Here is a 19,859-nt window from a genome sequence, read left to right on the forward strand (position 1 = left end):
GGGAGAAACATTTAATTATTTAGCAATCATCATTTAAAAAACACTCCATTAAATGCAGTTTAGGGGACGTGGACAGAAAATAAAACAGACCAGCGTATGCATGTGGATCCTATTACACAAACATGAGCGTCACTATATTGTGTAGACCCAGAGGCAATTAAGCAGTTTTACATGCTATATAAAACGCTCTGTCAGTTTCACGTTCCACTACAGACTGACATGACAATGAAAACAGAAATGGACAGGTGCAAGTTCAAAAAAATGAATACACAACGTCTTGGGTATCACCACAAGCAAAGGAAGGAGCCATGATGGAGCAAAGTCCAGACATGGGCAGAAGTGATAACGCGTGAAATGCATAAAGAAAAACTGATGGGTCTCCTAAGTGTTTAGAAATAATTTGTGAAAGCACCGGCGTCTTGGACACCGTATGCCATAAGACTTAAGCATCTGGAATACCACATATTAAAAAACGCTATGAACTGATTAAATTAATGACAAACAATTAATTGTGTAAGCTGAATGAGAAAAAGACCAAAGTATGTGAAACAGATAAGTGAGAAAATGAACACATTATTAAAACCACTCCTCAAAAAGCCAGGTCTAGATAAAAATATGCTGAAAAACGACAGACCTATTGCCAGCCAGCCTTTTTTAGCCACAGTAGCGGAGAGAGTAATGAACAATCAACTATCAGAGTATATTGAACAAAACTGACTACTCGACGACTCAGTTCGGGTTTCGGAAAATGCATGGGACCGAGACCGCACTTATTAAAGCTGCTGATGACATCAGGACTATAAGAGACCAAGGGGGTACAGCAATATTGGTCCTGCTGGATTTATCTGCAGCTTTCGACACGGTCAATCATTCCATCTTGATTGGCCATGTCGGAGAGCTAGGCATCCATTCTATGGCTAGGGCTTTGCTTGCCTCTTTTTTGTCGGTAGAATGCAGGCTGTAACACTGGGATCGTTCAAATCGGCCGATTTAGCTCTCCCGTGTGGTGTTCCCCAAGGCTCATCCCTAATTCCGACACTTTTTAATATCTATGTCTCGGACTTAGCAAGGGTCATTAAAAACTACCGGATGAGCCTTACCACATATGCCGACGATACCCAGTTGGTGCTTGCTATCAATAATGATGGAGAAGAGGTGGCTGCTCGGTTTCAAGAAGGCATGTTGGCAATTAAGGAGTGGATGGCCAGGAATTGCTTAAGGCTCAACTCAGAAAAGACCGAGGTGATTATTTTTGGGAAGTTGTCTCCTCTATGGTCTTCAGTTTGGTGGCCCCCAGCACTTGGAGCCTTACCAACCCACCCGTTCAGAAGGTCAGGAACCAAGGGATAATCTTCGACGAAAAATTGAACTTCGTGAACCATGCTAGTCAGATAGCCTCCTCAGCTTTCCTTAAACTCAGGCTTTTAAGGAAAATTCTACCATTTCTTCAAGAGAATGCTGCAAAAACGGTGGTCAGCTCCCTGGTACTCTCATCCCTGGATTACTGCAATGGTTTATTTGCAAATGCTCAATCCAGGGTGGTTGCCAAATTACAACTAATTCAAAATGCAGCGGCAAGGTTGCTATCAGGCACCTCCAAATTTAAACCGATTAAGCAAGTAATTAGGAAGTACCACTGGTTAACGGTCAAAAATCGGATCAGATTTAAAACATTATGCCTTACCTTTAAAGCGTTACATCGTCTGGGGCCGGAGTTTCTCAAACAGAAGCTCACCCTCTATCGCCCTACCAGACCACTCAGATCCGAACACTTGCACCAATTAACGGTGCCACGGATGTGAAATCTGACAAAAATCGATGTACATAGACAGCAGTCATTTCCCTTCTTCTCCCACTCCCCTCCTTGTGAGCACCATGGATACTGTAAATTATTGACTATATCACCCTGCCAGTAAAAACCCGTACCCCTATACATATGTACAGCCATTCTAGGCACCATGGCCTTTTTACCCTTTGGAATCCCTAGCCTCCCTCCTGCGCGTATCTTGCACCCCCTCTCCCATGTATAGACCTCGACACCCTTTCCCTTTGCACGACCCTGATGTGAAAGGTAACCCTCCTGCTTGACCCAGGCCTTCTCCATTTCCCTCTCGAAGAAGCATCCTTCGCCTCAGCTGACATAGCCCCCCCCCCCCCAGTTGTATCTGGCTGCCCCTGTTCTCCCATGTACAGGTCATGAGATCTCTCTCTCTCTCTCTCTCCCTCTCTGCGCGGCTCTGGTCCTGCACGCACCCTGTCCCCCCCCTTCTCCTCGCATGAACAAGTAAGTCATAAACCCTCTTCTTACGCAAAGCCCTGTCCTTGAGGGTCACGGCCGCGCCTGACCAGCACCTCCTTCCCTTCCATGAATGTCCCTCTGTTGACAAGCCTTCCCTCCGCGCTCGATTGTCCACGCAGACATGAATACCCCTCCTTTGATAACCCCCTTCCCCCAAGCCCGGCTGACCACACATGTCCGAGGCCATCGCCTATGCCAGGAGATACCATTTACTGCCCTTATTGTATGCCTAGCCACCCCACCCCCCTGGGCCATGATCAGGCGTACATCCTACCAAAGCACTCAGCTGCGTGATTGCCCTCCCCACTTATCAGCAGGTCTAAAGGTCCCCATTGTGAGCATATGTGGAGTAGGATCACCACGAGGATTATAGGGATGACCTTCTTGTGCGTCATACCGTTCTGATTGTATCACCAACTGTTTTGTAAAGGTATAAAAGCACGAGTCTCAAGCTCACTTGTCAGAGCACCTCCCGAAAGACACTGTGTTTCGTGTCCGAAATGACTGGCTCTCCTCATGAGTAATAAACTCTGTTCGTGATTCCTGCCTCCAGCGCCCGTCTCTTTATTTGGTAATTACTCAACATGGGAACTAAGAGGCGGTTTGCGCCAGCAGCCTGGGCATCGATGGGAATATGGTTGCATTTTCCACAATTGGCGCCCCAACGCGGGGTCCATCAGTGACATAGGGTTCGGTAAGAGAGATCCAGGCGAAGAAGTGAACTTCTAAATGATCGGGGTATGCCTGCCTTGAGAGGGCCCTAGCCCGGCTGCCGATCGACAGAACTTCACCAATTCTGAACGGACCTCTCTTCAAGTGACCTATTGTCCTGACTGGAATCCCACAGGAATGCTACATGGAATAAGAGAACGATCGGGCGCTGGAGGAGGGAGTCGAAGAACTGTCCGTATGGTCCGGTCCGGGTAGGATTAAGTAGGGTGTTTTTACATCTGATTGGTAGGGTGGCTCTATCCACCTGATTGATTGATTGTTTGTATTGAAAACCAGTATTTGTATACTGGCATTGTTGGTATTGGTTCATTTAGCTTTGAAGGCTACTTGACATATTGGTTCTCTTTTGAGAACGAGACATTCTCTGTTTGCAAACAGCGGCGAATAGGAACGTCGTCCCTCTTTGCAGATAGAGAAGGGTAGGTAATGCGGACTTTTTGTCCCCATTGTAACTCGTCATACCTACCTTTCTCCCCACTGAATTGTTTGAAGTCGATTGATAACCGATTGTTGTTCTTTAAAGAATTGTTGAAGTCGATTAATAATCGATGTTGTTCTTTGAGAATTGTTTGAAGTCGGTTGATGGTCGATGGTTGTTCTTTGAGATCTTCCCTGTCCACAAACAGAGACGAATAGGAATATTCTGTTCCCTTTGTGGATAGCGAAGGGCAGGTAATGCAGACCTTTGTCCCCGTTGTAATCCGTCATGCCTGTTTTTCTCCCCACTGATTGATTGAAAACCTGGACATTGTTGTTCCAGGCATTGCTTCGTTTGAGGTATTTTCTGTTTGCAAACAACATGAAATGGAAATATTCTGTTTAGTCTTTGCAAGTAGAAAAGGGTAGGTTATGCCCCTTTGTGAATTCGTCAGTCCTACCCACTCCCCACTGGTTGGTGATTGTGGGGTAGCTCGCATGGTCCGCCCAGGAGACTACTCTTATGGAGGACATATGCTCTCTACTCATGGGCCATTTAGTAGAAATAGACCGACTGGTCCGTCCAGGAGGCTACCCTAGTAAATGGAAGTACATCGCTCGGTCTGTCCAGGATGATACCCTAATGAAGGAATATATGTTCCCCTTTTTGATCGATAATCTCGTTCCACCCCGGACCATTTATTGGAGGGAACTCGTCTGGTCCGTCCAGAGGTACCCCCTAATGAAAAGGACACATAAAAATATGAAGTGATCACCGCTCCCTACTAACAGAAAGCTTTAGCTCGAAACACGCTAAGGAAGAGAAAGAAAAATAGAAAAAGGAACCAGGCTAAGTCAGTAACCCCCTGATGAGCTTTTTGATTTCACTAAAAATAAGAAACATTAGAAATAGTTCGTAATAAGAAATATAAAATGGCGAAATATTTTTTGCAGCAAAAGGAGCCACGAGGTAGCTAGGCTTCACTGCCTGTTCTCTCTTTTGCCTGCCCCGCCCAAATAACGGTCACATGAAGTAGAAATAATGTAACCAATAGGTACCTACCCCCATTCCGGAAGCTCCCGAAGTGCAACAGGTCCGCGGTTACGCCCATCCGGAAGGCGAGGCCTCGAGGCACGAGGGGCTCGCCTGACCACGATCGGGAGGAGACAATGTTGGGCAGGCGGTCCAAAAGAATGGCAAAGTCCTCTCCTTCTCTCCTCTTCCGCTGCCCTGCAGGCCACGGGGGGGGGGCTGTCTTGCCTCAGCCACCGACCACCCCCCCCCTTCTGTCTCTCGCCTGGTCCGACCCACGAAGAAGGCCGAGGCCAAAAGCGAGAATGGCGGCGCTTGCAAGTAGTCCCGCCACATGTCAAATTCCTGGACAGTTCCAGGTAGTCCCGCCACATGTCGACGAGAAAAGGGGGGGGATGTCTTGCCGCAGCCACCGACCCCCCCCCCCCATCATCAATGGCTGGCATGGCCGGTATTGAAGACGACGGAGCCGAGGAACGGCGCGGGGTCGCTGGAAGGGGGAGGCGGCGCGAACGACCCTCCCCCACCTCCCTCCAGGTGGAGGCTTCCAGCGACACCCCAATGCTCTTACTTAAAGAGGGTCAACATCATAAAGCGGTCCTCTGCCCAGGACGGGCACACGTTCCATATCGCCTCTCCTCGACCTTGAAGATTCTATAAGAGCCGGGGGGCCCCCGACCCCCTGCATAGGTGCCCCCGCCCCCCCCTTCACTGGGAGCCACGACATCGGTGCACCTCCTGCCGGCACCAGCCTCGGATTGGAAATGGCTAAAATGCAGCCACGGCACAGACTTGTTCAGTTCCGGAGGAACACCAGGATGACCCGGTAGGAAAATTGTTGCCGCCCTTCCCACTCTTTGACTCATGGTCCATATTGTTAGACTGTTAACCTTATAGCACAAACTTTTTGAATTCCCAATGGAAGGCCCTGCGCCAACTATGCAGGACTAGAGACACTCTGACTATGCTGGAATTTGCCTGACCCCACCCAAAATGGCGCCGACACCAAATGAGACGTTTTTTTTTTATATATAATGAACTTTATTGCACCATGACCACGCAGTTCTTTTACCTCGAGATATATATATATTTTTGGATAAATGAAAGTAGATATGAAGGATATTGAGCATGTGATTAGACAATGAATTGACTTAGGGTGGGTACTGATTATGAGTTGGAAAATGAACTGGTGTAACTGAATTAATTGAAGATGAATTCTTGACATGCATCATGCTTGCTCTGTAAGGAACTTTTAATACGGTTTTATTTGCACTGCTGCACTTTATGCAATGAACTGTCACCAATTTCGTTTATTAAAAAAAATATTTTGAAAAAGAACGCATGGCTGTAGCAGTTGCATTAATGAGTTTTGGATGCCTTACTATTGCAGAGAAGAATAAGTATGATGAAGGATGTAGATCAAAAGGGATCAGATATTTAGTAGCTACATTATGTATTGCAGGCAGCCCAGAAAAGTGTTTTAGACACCCTTAAAAAGACTCCGCGGAAATGCCACCTGACCGTCACCCTTGCACCCGATAAAGAGGGTTACGATCGAGTAACTCAGGTAGGTAGGCAGATCGTCAATGATTATCTACCTGACATTACTGGTCAATCTGGGCTTAAACGCCGAGATGGTAAAGAAAGGCAGTACGTGAAGATGGGTCGAGTATGTGGTGAGTAAAAATATTTTCGGACTACTACATGCTGATGTACTTTGAATGCTGCCACCCCCACCCCTTCTTTTCCCCACCCTTCTGCAGGTCACGTCAGAACGTCGGCTGAGGTGTGGAAGAGCGATGGTCGGATCACCGACGAAAACAGGAAAAGAGGGAATATGTGTGTGGTCGTTATAATGATAGGTTTTTAAAAGAAAAGACGTAGACTTTACATGACTGTTCCTCCTTAGGACATAGCGACTGAGAGGATAGACTGACGCAGAAACTGGACAGGTACTGATTGACGAAAAATGACTGGAAATGACGTATTAAATAATATAACTAGACGTTTCGACTAGGTAGGGAAAGGACAAAGAAAATTGTACGGGTAAGGGTTGCCACGGCACCACCCGTCTAGAAAGTTAGAAATATTACTGATGTTCCAAATGCACTACCCCCTTTCTCACACTCTTGTAGATATAGCCAAGCTGTCCGACTGCTCTCCCGATCAATATTTGCCGTTGCCTCAGCCTGGAGAACTTTCCACCAAAGGAAGGAACTGAAAAATGGTTTAAGATCCGACCACGGGTAACTAGCACAACCAGGTTAATTTCTGGTCGACCAACCGAGGTGTGAGTATTGGTAATTAGGGACGCTCGCAGGTACAGCAAGCGAGAAGGAAAAAGGGAAAAAGGGGGAAGGGCAGGAAGAGCTAAGTACGTAGACAAATAGGATAGTAGAGGTACGTAGGATATAAAAATATATATATATATGTATAAACAGATCTTGTAGACTAACAATTGTTTTATGTCTTGTTGTGAATGTCTTGTATATGTGTGATATATGTGCCGTCTTCCCTGTCTGGGTTTGTATGTATGTAACGTACGTATTTATGTCCCCCCCCCCGCCCTGTCTGTATCTATAGGTCACCTGACCTTTTGCCGTTCTGTGATGTGAGCACGCTAAATGACCTATTTTTGTACACGTCTCTCTCTCTCTCCACCCCCTTTTTCTATCTCTCTCTCTCTCTCTCTCCCTCTCTCTCCCTCCTTACATGTCATACGTGTACCGAATGGCTCGTTTAGATTGCGGACGACTCTCACTCTCTTTGAAAGTCTCCCTATTTTCTCTCTGTCTTTCTGGTAAAATTGTGCTCCACCGGCACCAGTCCGATTTGATACGTATTTTGAACGCGAAGGTGTTCAGCGAAATTGACCGCAACTAAAATGACTGTATCTTGCCATGTTACTGCCTCTCCTTTCTGCAAAATGAATGTACTTGAATTGGCTAAGAAGGAAAGGACAGGTAAGACGACTAAAGTTCCCCAAATCAGGCCGTTTCTAGGGGAACTGTATGTCAATGGCACCCTATGTCTGTTTTTCAGACACAAACGCCAAAAACGCCTAGATTGACACCCAATACCAAGATTGCCCCGCCCCCTTTGCACCCAAGCGCAAGCGCCCGAAGCATCCCCGCCCCATTTTTCTTTGATAGAACCACTCCTGTTGTCCCCGGTATTAACATAATGACCATGGGTAGCCGCTGACCCTTGAGGAAATCTTGTTTTGTCCGACACTCGACGATAGCACCCCCCCCCACCCTGTCTGAAAATGCTAGCCAGTTCCGAAGGGAAATGCTGCGCTGATGTTGAAAATGATGTAATGCACAGTTGATGGAAATATTATCTTGTCCTTGCTCGAATCATAAATGAGCTGATGAATATACCTGCCATAAACTCAGTAGGAATGCTGACACATGCACTGCTTGGTAATAGACCTCTGACTGTGACCGATGACCATAAGAACTCAAATGAAAAAAAAAAAAAAAATTGAGGGAGGAATTCACATGCGTAGATATCTTCTTCTGCCATTTCTCTAAAACACTGTCTTGTACTCATTCAAAGATGCACGATCACCGAAGGAGATGGGTCGGATGTGACGTACAGCCTGACTACAGATCCTGGGACACGTGTGACCTCGACCAAAGGTGGAGCTGCAGAGCAACAAGATACGGACGAGACAGCACTTTCAACGTGGAAAATGAAAAATGACGGGCCACCCTGGAGCCCTCCGTCTGCTAACCCACGTGTGCCTGGAGTCTCCGTCCCCCTACTCTGGGCCCGATTGATGGGCCTGCCTGCCTGTTATCCTTTGCTCCCTTGGTCTCTTGGTCCCTTTTGTGTGTCCCAGGAACTCTGACCCAACTTCGCTCCCATTGACTGTTTGAACGACAGCCACCCACCTTCCCACGTGACTTTTTGCCAAAGGAAAGAGCTGCAATTATGTGGGAAGAGGGTGTTGCAACAGAACTATAGGTGCCGAGCATAAGGCGCCGCCAAACGGACTGTTTAGGGAACAGGACTGTGGTCTAACAGCAGAGGACTGACCGCACCCTGCGACGCGTAAGGATGGAACTGAGCTGGACCTATAGCTCCACCGCCGGTGCTCAACAGCGCCAACGAAAATACTCGGATTAGAGCCTACCAGTGATGGCTCGCTGATAAAAAGACACTGGGACGAAGAGATCTTGTGTAGTGAGCTGAATTCCGCTCTCAACTATCTGGTCAAACTGTTCATTGGTCACATTTTCAAGTCAGAAAGATTTGTGCTATGTAATGCGTTTAACTGTCAGGAACACACCGAAAATGTAATTCCGTATGTACTGCATTCTTCCCTTCACCTTAGCTGTCTATGATTATACGCCACATGTTAGTATCGACAAAGTGCTAATTCGTCACCGATGCTTGCCTGCATAGAATGTCATAAACTGTAAAAATGATTGCTGCTATGTAAAAAGGGGCGACTGTGAAATCTGACAAAAATCGATGTACATAGACAGCAGTCATTTCCCTTCTTCTCCCACTCCCCTCCTTGTGAGCACCATGGATACTGTAAATTATTGACTATATCACCCTGCCAGTAAAAACCCGTACCCCTATACATATGTACAGCCATTCTAGGCACCATGGCCTTTTTACCCTTTGGAATCCCTAGCCTCCCTCCTGCGCGTATCTTGCACCCCCTCTCCCATGTATAGACCTCGACACCCTTTCCCTTTGCACGACCCTGATGTGAAAGGTAACCCTCCTGCTTGACCCAGGCCTTCTCCATTTCCCTCTCGAAGAAGCATCCTTCGCCTCAGCTGACATAGCCCCCCCCCCCCCAGTTGTATCTGGCTGCCCCTGTTCTCCCATGTACAGGTCATGAGATCTCTCTCTCTCTCTCTCTCTCTCCCTCTCTGCGCGGCTCTGGTCCTGCACGCACCCTGTCCCCCCCCTTCTCCTCGCATGAACAAGTAAGTCATAAACCCTCTTCTTACGCAAAGCCCTGTCCTTGAGGGTCACGGCCGCGCCTGACCAGCACCTCCTTCCCTTCCATGAATGTCCCTCTGTTGACAAGCCTTCCCTCCGCGCTCGATTGTCCACGCAGACATGAATACCCCTCCTTTGATAACCCCCTTCCCCCAAGCCCGGCTGACCACACATGTCCGAGGCCATCGCCTATGCCAGGAGATACCATTTACTGCCCTTATTGTATGCCTAGCCACCCCACCCCCCTGGGCCATGATCAGGCGTACATCCTACCAAAGCACTCAGCTGCGTGATTGCCCTCCCCACTTATCAGCAGGTCTAAAGGTCCCCATTGTGAGCATATGTGGAGTAGGATCACCACGAGGATTATAGGGATGACCTTCTTGTGCGTCATACCGTTCTGATTGTATCACCAACTGTTTTGTAAAGGTATAAAAGCACGAGTCTCAAGCTCACTTGTCAGAGCACCTCCCGAAAGACACTGTGTTTCGTGTCCGAAATGACTGGCTCTCCTCATGAGTAATAAACTCTGTTCGTGATTCCTGCCTCCAGCGCCCGTCTCTTTATTTGGTAATTACTCAACATGGGAACTAAGAGGCGGTTTGCGCCAGCAGCCTGGGCATCGATGGGAATATGGTTGCATTTTCCACACGGACTAGGACCGTTACATGGGGAGACAGATGCTTTACAAACACAGCAGCTAGACTCTGGAATACTCTTCCGATAGCGATTAGATCTACCCCTTCACTGTTTCAATTTAGAAAACTGTTGAAGACCTGGCTGTTTGACCAATGATCCCCTTCCCACTTTCACACTTCTGGATTTTGATAATGTTCCCACTGAGACAATAAGTTGAGCCATAGCGCCAAGACACCAACGGGTAGAAGTTGCGCTTTATACATTTTAAAAATAAAATAAATCAATAAACATACATTTAATTCAATGACGAATGTAGTAGTTACCTATGTTGTTGATAACATTTAATAGTATGTCTAAATCAAAAAGGTTCATATGGATTTCCAATCATAAATGTATTTTTACAATCTTTAGCACAAGATACAAAACTTGTTATGCTTCAATACTCCGTGTGTCTTTCAACTTACAAGGTCATGTACACAGCAAATGCATACCTTTGTATGCAAATTATTCAATTGGCTAAATCTAGCACTGACATTACAGTACTACTCTTGATAGATATTTTTGATTTTCCCTAGTAAAGTTCCATAATCATACATTAATATGATTGAACATATATTGTATTATGTATCAAAAACATAATTAAATGGTCCCTGGTTTGGTTTTAGGAATAGGTTCAATAACGGGAAATGAAGAGCTACTATTGAGCTGTGAAACTGAGGTGCTAGATATCCACCCCAAAAGGGATTGAATGAATAGAGATTGAATGGATCCATCCTCAAGGCAGCCTTCTACTCCAACGATACTGCCCCCTTGAATAAAGCTATTTAGCAGAAATTATAAAAACCTTAGGCACGGAAAGGCCCCATTGATCGGAAAGAAAATCCAATAGAGGCTTCAGCCAATACAAAAAGCAAACAATGGGCAATTAGTGTAGTTCTTAGATAAGAAAAGGGTTTTTTGTTGGATGACCCCACTGGCGGAGAAGAAGGGTACCCGCCTTGTTGTGCATGTGTACCTCTTCTCTGGGACTTTTGGACCTTGTGACAGGGAAGGATGTCCATGACCTATGCATACAATTAAATTTTCACTGAAAGCATGAACTGTTGGGAGGACTATTTGTCCCACATCGGTACTGTAAAACTTTGTTGCGTTGGCACAGGTGTAACACAACATTTCCAACCCACGGAAATAAGAATGCCTTCGACTCCAGGTAAACCACTGTAAATTCTAGAATGCAGAGGGGAATTGTCTTTCGGGCTGTGCATTTTTGTTGAGCCTGATGTGGCTTCCCTCATGCATTTGAAATAGTCTACTTTATCAACTCCTCCTGCAGTGGGGAGAGGAAGACACCACCTTCCATAAGGTATTCTACTTAAAATCACCAATCCAGATCTAGCAATATTTATCTGGAAATAGTCATCCAATGTTTTTTTTGTTGATGCATTTAAAGTTAGATGTGAGAAATCACCTTAGCACAGGAAGCCTGACAAAGATTGATCCCTGCATTAGAAGAAAGCCAATGAGCATTACCTAGGCGAATAACAGCCTTGGTGAAGAGAAGAGTAAGCATAGAGCTCACAGACAGACCCAAGCTTATGAGCACGGGTGGCATTATTAAATAGACCGATGATGCCAGGAGTAAGGAAGCAACATCAGTCTAAATTAGATTAACAAATGCACCTCGCCATATTGGGAAACCATAGCAAAGAAAGCCCGAAGGGAATAACCATATTTATTTTAGTTCACCGACTGCGGTCTCATATTCCTTTATGAGCAGCAGACACATTGCATTAACTATGCATCCTGTTGATATTTAATATTGATTGTATTTAATTTGGTTTTTCATTAGTGCTACAACTATGTTATGACTACTTCTCTCTGCAACATGAGGATAAGAAATATTTTAAACAGATGACTACATCTATACAACTCAGAATGAACATTAGCGGCATAAATATAAACAATATTATATGCGACTAGCAGGAACTAGAAGGTTACAATAATGATAATAAAAACATTGTTTCATAATGAGTAGGGGTTTGGGTGGAAGGGGCAAGACCAAAGACAACAACCTGCAGAGTTGTATGTACACTGATGACATTCGTTGGTATTCAATTGTTGCAATACTATGTAGAAGTCTTCAGTTTCTTCTTGAAGGCTTTAAAAGTCGTTTAATGTTCTGGTAGCTCATATGAACGCACCGCCCTTGGGGGCTAAGGAAGCAACTGCCAAATCTAAACCGGTTAGGTGGAGATTTTGACAGAGATTGGTTTGTTAATCTTTGCCATTTCTGTAGCATATTTCCACACTTTGTCCAGAAAATAACTAAGCCTGGTCTCTGAGAATGCTCTTTGCAAGATTCAGAGAACTTTAAAAATGATTTTGGTGGGCAGGAAATGGAGAAATTGTGTGACCAGTTATCATATTGTTGATTAATGAATGATACTAAATGTCCAGTTATATAATAGCACTGGTTTATGCATTGTAATGGACCAGATAAGCAATTTCCTCCCTTCAAAGGGTTGGAAGGTAGCTACTTCTTTGACTATGTAAACTGGAAGCAGATGTTTTTAATTAACACCCATTATGGGAAAAGAATAGAATGCTACAAAAACATTCTTACATTTCTCACTGTAGTTCTTCTACAAGGAACTTGCCCAAGTGACAATCAGTTGAAAGAAGAAATTCATTGTTCTTTGATTTTTTAATCTGATCTGCTATCTCCTCTGACGTAAAGGGAGCATCTAATGTATTCTTACTTTCTTCTGAGAGCAAGGGGAGATGTTTGTTCCTAAGAAATGACTGGATAGAACTCGGTAAAGGTGTCAGGTCCTCTCTATACAGTTCCGAGAAGATTGAGAGAAGACAGGACTGCATATCCTCGATCTTACTAGAGGTTTCTCCGCGCGTTAATGGTAAGTTCTTTTATATCATTTCTAGCGCGATCTGTTCTCGATTTCAATGCCAGAAGGGCGCCAGCCTTCTCCCCATATTCAAATTTCTGCATCATTCTGGAGTTCCACTGCTCCCTACATTTGGCTTCTAACTTCCCTCTATACTCTGATCTTACCTCTTCCAGATTTTTCAAGACCTGTGTAAGTCGCTCCGAGTCCCTGTTATTTAAACCGTCTTTCTTTCTCCAAATTGCTTATCTTCCACTCAACCCCCTTTAGTGCCTCAGCTTCGATCTTATTCTTGTAGCAGATTATTCCATGGAGTTTCCCCCTTAACCAGGCCTTATAAGGGTCCCATACTATGTCCGGTGTTGTGGAACCTATGTTTAAAGAGAAAAATTCCAGGGAAGGAGCCTGTATTGCTTCAACCACCTCGGGGTCGCAAAGCTTCGCCCTATTAAGGATCCACCTCGATGGCTGCCGCTGTACCTCCTTACTCTGATATACAAATTGCAGAGGTGCATGATCAGAGAGGTGGCTCGGAAGGACTGAAACCTCCCCTAGGTTGGCCATTGACGTTCTATCCAAGAGGACATAGTCAATTCTAGAGGAGTGACCATGCTTCTTGCTATAAAAAGTAAAGCCCTGTTGATTTCCTTTTCGTGCCCTCCATAGATCGATCAGATCCATATCATGAATCATATTAAATAATGCCCGACGTACCTTAATTGCCCCAATATAATGACTCAAGTTGGATCTATCTTTCAAAGGGTCTAACAGAACATTAAAATCTCCCCCGATAACATAGGGTGGAGGTTCCAACATCAGTACTGACTAACTTATAAAAATAGGTCTGGTCGTCCATATTGGGGCCATAGAAATAGGCACAAGTCAGATAAAAATTTCCAAATAACAATTGAACTGTCAACCATCTACCTGTGGGGTCAGATTGTATTTTTTTTACATTACAGGGAGTACCTTGTTTAATCAGTATGCCCACCCCTCTATTATGAGATGTCTGGTGCGAAGCACTAAAGCTCTTAACCCAAGGGACCTTAGAGAAGATTATGTTGCTTTCCTCTTAGCTCAGGTGTGTCTCTTGCAACATGCATATTTGTGCAGTTGAAAGTTCTAGGTATTTAAGAATTAGCCTCTGTCTCCGGGGGGGACCTTAACCCGTTAACATTCCAGGAGGTAAAGATGGTCTTTCTATCCCTCAGGTTCATGCCGACTGTCACCCCCCTGTTCTACCTGAAAGAGTAGACGCCCCATTCGTAACAAAAATAAAAATAAAAGGAGACTATGCATAAGGTGGAGATGAGGTCGAATTTATTTTCTTTTATTCCCACTGCTCCACACCCACGTGCCCCCCTGCTGCCCCCCGCCCCACCTCCCCGTGCCCCCATGCCTCCACAGCCCTTGAGGAACCCTCCCTTCTAATAGGCAAATGCCTATTTAGTCCTCCCCCCCTATGGAGTAGCAATAACATTTCAAATTTTTGTTTTTGTTTTTTTTGTGCTAAATTCCTGCTAATTGTGTATCATGAATGTAAAAGGACCCGCTGGGTCTACTTCCCCCCTTACCCCCCCTGACCGTCTCTAATCTTTACAATAAGAGCGTCTGCCTCTTCCCAGTTTTTGATTTGGTGCATGTGATATATCCACATAACTCTCAATGATGCCGGCAATTTCAACTGAGCCTTGGCCCCCAAACTGTTCAACTCTTCCAATCTTTTCCCCAGCTCCCACTGCCTCGTCGCAGTTATGTGCGATATGTCTGATCTTATTTGGAAGGTAAAAGGATTGGAGCTGTTAAAGTGTATAGAGCCTTCTTTCAGAGCGGAAGATAAAATCTGCTCTTTCACGGAATATGTTAAAAAGTTCACCAGGATCTTCCTGGGTTTCTGTTTTGCTAGGTTTCTTCTGAAAGGATCACGATGCACCCTCTGGATATCATGCAACAGATCTACCTCTGGTGAATCCGTTAACACTGTTCCCTTCAATAAGGATGTAACAAAGCCCTTAATGTCGCCCCCCTCCAGGGCTTCAGGCACATTCAGGAGTCTCAAGTTGTTCCGGCGCAAGTAATTTTCCAAACGCTCAATATCCTCTTTTAGATCTTTATTCTGAACAGACAGCTTATTAACTTCCGCTTCGGTGGTACGCATGAATTCCTTGATCTTAGGGATTTCCAATTCGATTGCCTCGGTTCTAAGGGTGACCTCATCTAGTCTCTTGGCCAACACATCGCAAGATGCCTGGATTGCTGCTTGGTTAGCCTCAGAGATTAGGAATTTTTTAGTCATTTCCGCCTGATTGGTTTCCGATACCGTGAACCTGCTGGTAATCTCATCCTTCATAGCTAGTAATATGTCGGCCGGCGTGCTTGAAGTTGCATCTGATTTATCTGTAATATTCACTGAGACGACACTATCAATTGTGGTGGAGTGGTGTCCTTGCTCTAAAAGGAAGAGGTGTGGCACCGCGGCTAGGGCGACTGACTCCGGAATCTGGGTATCATGGTTCGATCCCCGGCACCGGCGGCAGATTAGCCCAGCACCATGTGACTCTGGGCAATAGCTTGCTTAATCTTCCCGACGGCCCCCTGCGCCTAGAGACCCTTACGGGTGATTGTGCGCTTTACAAATGTGGATTAATAATATTGCGATGCATTCAAAGCATCAAGGTTTTTTATCTTTTCTGTAGGATCCATTAGGATATTTCCTGATCCATCCCCCCCGAAGGCTGAACATCTATTTGACAGGCCGATATCTGAATGTACTACAACCGCTGGGGTCTTGTCTGCCCTCCCTTCTTTAGTAGAGCTCATGGGAGTCGCTGTTGAGTCTCCTTGTGATAGTACCCCCGCAGCATTTACTGCCATAGTAGTTGAGATAGACTGGATAGACTGAGTTAGCTGAGTAGGCTGAGCGGGAAAGGGAGAGCAGGTAATAGCGGAGGTGGTAGTGGAGGCGGTAGACATTACCTTATAATAAGTTTTAAGTGAAGGGGTAACTTTTGCGCTGGTAGTAAATTCTTTGACGTTTTTACTTTTGCCCTTACTTTTTATGTTTTTCACACTCAGATATTCTTCCGAGGTATTCAACTTTGCTTTACCCCTTCTTACACGGACCCTCACTTCAGATACTTGAGGTGAAATGCGTTGGGGGTAAGCAGGCTTTCCCTTAGTTGAATCAAACACTGCTCTGGCTCTTGGTGCGTACCTATTTGTTTTAATAGGGTACAGACTCTCCTCTTGGTCTCTGGAACTCCTAGAGCTGACCTCACTACCAACACCCTCGCCAGGTACACCCCCTGCATCCATACAACTAATCGGAGCGCTAATTACATTAGCCCCGCTTAATTGTGGGCGATACAATCCTCCAAAAATATCACCATTCATACTATTGTGTAAGTGGTCACAAAAAAGCTGCAGGCTTGGACTCACTCCCAAGCGAAATCTATAAACTCCTCAAAGAGGAGCTGATAGATGCACTGGGGGTCACCTTTAACTCAGTTTACAGCCCAACTGGGAAGGTTCCTAAGACCTGGAAGGAGGCAATAATAGTCCTGATCTTAAAAACCGGCAAGGACCCGAAAAAGGAGCACTCTTATCGTCCAATCTCCCTGCTAAATGCCGATAAGATCTTTATGGGCATTTTGGCAGGGAGCTTGGCAAAACTGATCCCGAAATTAATACACCTGGATCAGAAAGGGTTTGTCGCAGGGAGACACATCCAGGAGCAATAGCAGCTCTTGATAGGCAACATAGATCTGGCCATCCAGAGGACAGAACCCTTGGCCGTGGTCGTTTTGGACTCAGCCAAGGCTTTTGATAGAGTCTTCTGGGTGTACCTTTGGGAGGTTCTGAGGGCAATGGGGTTTGGCCCAATCTTTATTCGAACCTTACAGAACTGCTATCAGGGTACCTCCGCTCGAATCCTGCTAAATGGGCTCCTTACGCCGAGCTTCAACATACAGAGAGGAACCAGGCAGGGGTGTCCGATATCGCCTCTTTTATTTAACATATATATATATATGGAACCATTGGCACAGGCGTTGAGACTGGATGATTCAATCTATCCTTTTAGATCCGAACAATACAGTTCCAAAATTGCTCTCTACTCCGATGATTTAATACTGTACACGAGTGACCCAGAGGCAGCAATCCCGAGGGTGGAGGAGCTTATGTGCGAGTTTGGGTCCCTATCCAGGTATCTAGTCAATAAAACCAAGACAGAGGTGATGTGTTGGAATCTGGAGTGGTCGGGGAGAGTCAGCGTTGAGTTGAGATATCCGGGGATCTACGTAGTAAAGGACTTGGAGAAGATACCTGAGCTTAACCTTAACAGGGTCATAAAGGAAATCAACGGCCTCTTCAGTAGATGGAGAAACCTTCCCTTAACTATTAATGGAAAAAACAACTTGGTAAAGATGGTCATTCTCTCTAAGTTATCTTACCTTTTTTCTTCCATACCGTTGACATTCTCGAAAACAAGTTTAATGAAGGTACAGAGTAAGATTGGGAGTTTTGTCTGGGGAGAAAAAGGGGTTAGTCTGCCGTGGAAAAAACTTAGGCGTAGACTAAAGAAAGGAGGGCTTGCCCTTCCCGACATGAGGCTATATGCTGCAGCATTACAGTCTAAAAGCATACTGGGGTTACTTGTGAAACCAGGGAGTCAGCTTGGGGAAGGCTGTTGGGAGAAATGGCGAGAGTAGAGGGAGGAGGCGACGGCGAGGCCTTTCTATCTAAGTTTGGGTCACCAAAATTCTTCAAGCGGGTACGCCTGAAGGTCTTGAGGGTGGCCTTGGAACTATGGTATAGGCTCATACGTAGCTGGGGCATGGGATACTATTCGGACAGTGCCCCTGTTTGGGATTCACCCGGAACACCGGACTGCCTAAAGGACAGTTTGGAGTTGCTCATAAGAAGGGCAGGTATCCCCATCTGGGCCGAACTTGTAGACTCAGGGGGGATACATCCATGGGAGTACCTGAGGGCAAAGATCGGGCCTGGGCTCTCCAGATTTAAATATAAACAGTTAGTAACATGGTACAATGCAGAAAAGGGGGAGATCAGTGGGAATAGAGAGATTGAAGAGTTGTGGCATTCTATTCTCCCAATTAAAAAGGAAATCTCTATATGGTATAACAACTTGTTGGAAATTGAGGATCACGAGACCCCCCCTTTAGCCGCAGGATGGAAACTCCCCTTGAGCCATCAATAGAGTCCTTGTATGAGCCCTCAAAGATTTTGTATAAATAATGTCAAGCCCGCTTGTCTAAAAAAAAAAATCATTTCTTTGTCATTAACAGGCTTTATTATACTCCTGCAAAAATTGCCAAGTTCGCCCCAGAACCAGCCCCCAAATGCCCCAGATGTTCACTGCCTCTTGCTAATGATTTATATATCTTCTTTGAGTGTCCTGCACTTGGAAAATTTTGGGCTGAGGTGGGTGACAACATTCGAGATCTCTTTAACATCATTATAGTGATTAACATGTCAGTGTTTTTTGGAGATGATGGTTGCCTGAGTCAGAACCTCTCTCAGAAAGACAGAGGCCTATTAATTTATTTGATTTTGCTGGCCAGAAGGGAAGTTTGCAGGAGGTGGAAAGATCACTTACCCCCACAAAGGGAAGACTGGCTTAAAGCCTCTTTCTCCATGGCTCGTCTAGACTATGAGGTCGTAGAAGATAAGCTAATAAACATCTGGCACCCTTTTGTGAGATGGGGCCAAAATTTAAGATTAATATAACTGGTCTAATGATTACACCAGGTCCCCTCACAAAAAAGGGACCGGTCTGACGACCCAAGCGAGTGTGGTAAACCTTAGAGGCCACAGATTACGAAGGCGGCTTCATAAGACCCGCAGAGGTTTGACAGGTGAGATGAGGACCAAAAAAGAAAAGAAAGAAGAAATTCATTCACTTGAAGACCTATAGTAGTATTTTATCCATGGATCCATTTAGCACCAAATGTTTGATTTCATTCCTTCTTGGACATCTTGGATGCAAGGTACAATCTTAATATAGCTATTTAGATTATCCTTTAAACTGATGTGTAGCTGAGTGTTATCCATATACTTCTGGAATTCCATTCAATGTGAAAGATTAATCCTAGCGAGGGGTATTAGATATGTGCTGAATTGACCGATGTGGATGAACAGAATAAAATACTTTATCCAAGATAAAGACAGGTCAGACATACACGGGTTTAGATGTAGACACAAGATCAAAATGTTGGGACAGGAATACTTGGGGGGAAAGATGGCCGCAGACAGGTCGTAGCGCAAAGTCGCAACCTTTCCTTCTCCCTCCCCAACATAGAATGACGGTCTGAGAACGATGTGGTGGATCCCTGCCGGCCTGGGTCATCTAGCTGCTGCTATATACAAGGATCGCGAGACTGCACGATTGGCAGGGTACGTGACGGCCTTTAGTATAAATATTAAAATGGGGGTTAACAAGGATTGCTGCTCTGATCGCAAGAGCGGCGCACAGAATGCCTCCACACTCTCCGAAGCAGGTTAAGGAGCGAAAAGAGCCGGGGAATCTTAAGGAGAAAGATACCGGCATGGGCATACCAGCTCCGAGCACCGTGCCGCGCTCTTCAGGCACAGTCCGGAGAGCTACGATAAAGAAACCTGGGGATCAGCGTGAGTGTGCGAGCAACGCCGCGGGTGCGGATTACGCTCAAAACAATTCAATACAGAGACCCCCAAAGGAGAGCTGCAAGATCAGAGAATCCATATTGCACCAGCCTACCGTAACCAAAGCTTTTGCTATCAAGGGGCCAGAGATGACAGACATTGGCGCGGAGAAGGGGAAAGGCGGAAGCGGCGCCGTCCTCGAGGACGCTGGAAGTCAGGTCGCTAA

The 19,859-nt window shown here is 45.6% G+C and overlaps 1 protein-coding gene across 1 annotated transcript in view; it reads right to left on the minus strand.

The window, feature by feature from the left end:
- Positions 1-19,859, minus strand: part of LOC147726772 (general transcription factor IIH subunit 2) — a 358,867-nt gene that overhangs the window by 48,587 nt on the left and 290,421 nt on the right. The gene's annotated exons all lie outside the window — the stretch shown is intronic.

The sequence above is a fragment of the Lissotriton vulgaris genome, chromosome 3_1 (assembly GCF_964263255.1).
Source record: "Lissotriton vulgaris chromosome 3_1, aLisVul1.2, whole genome shotgun sequence".
NCBI lineage: Eukaryota > Metazoa > Chordata > Amphibia > Caudata > Salamandridae > Lissotriton > Lissotriton vulgaris.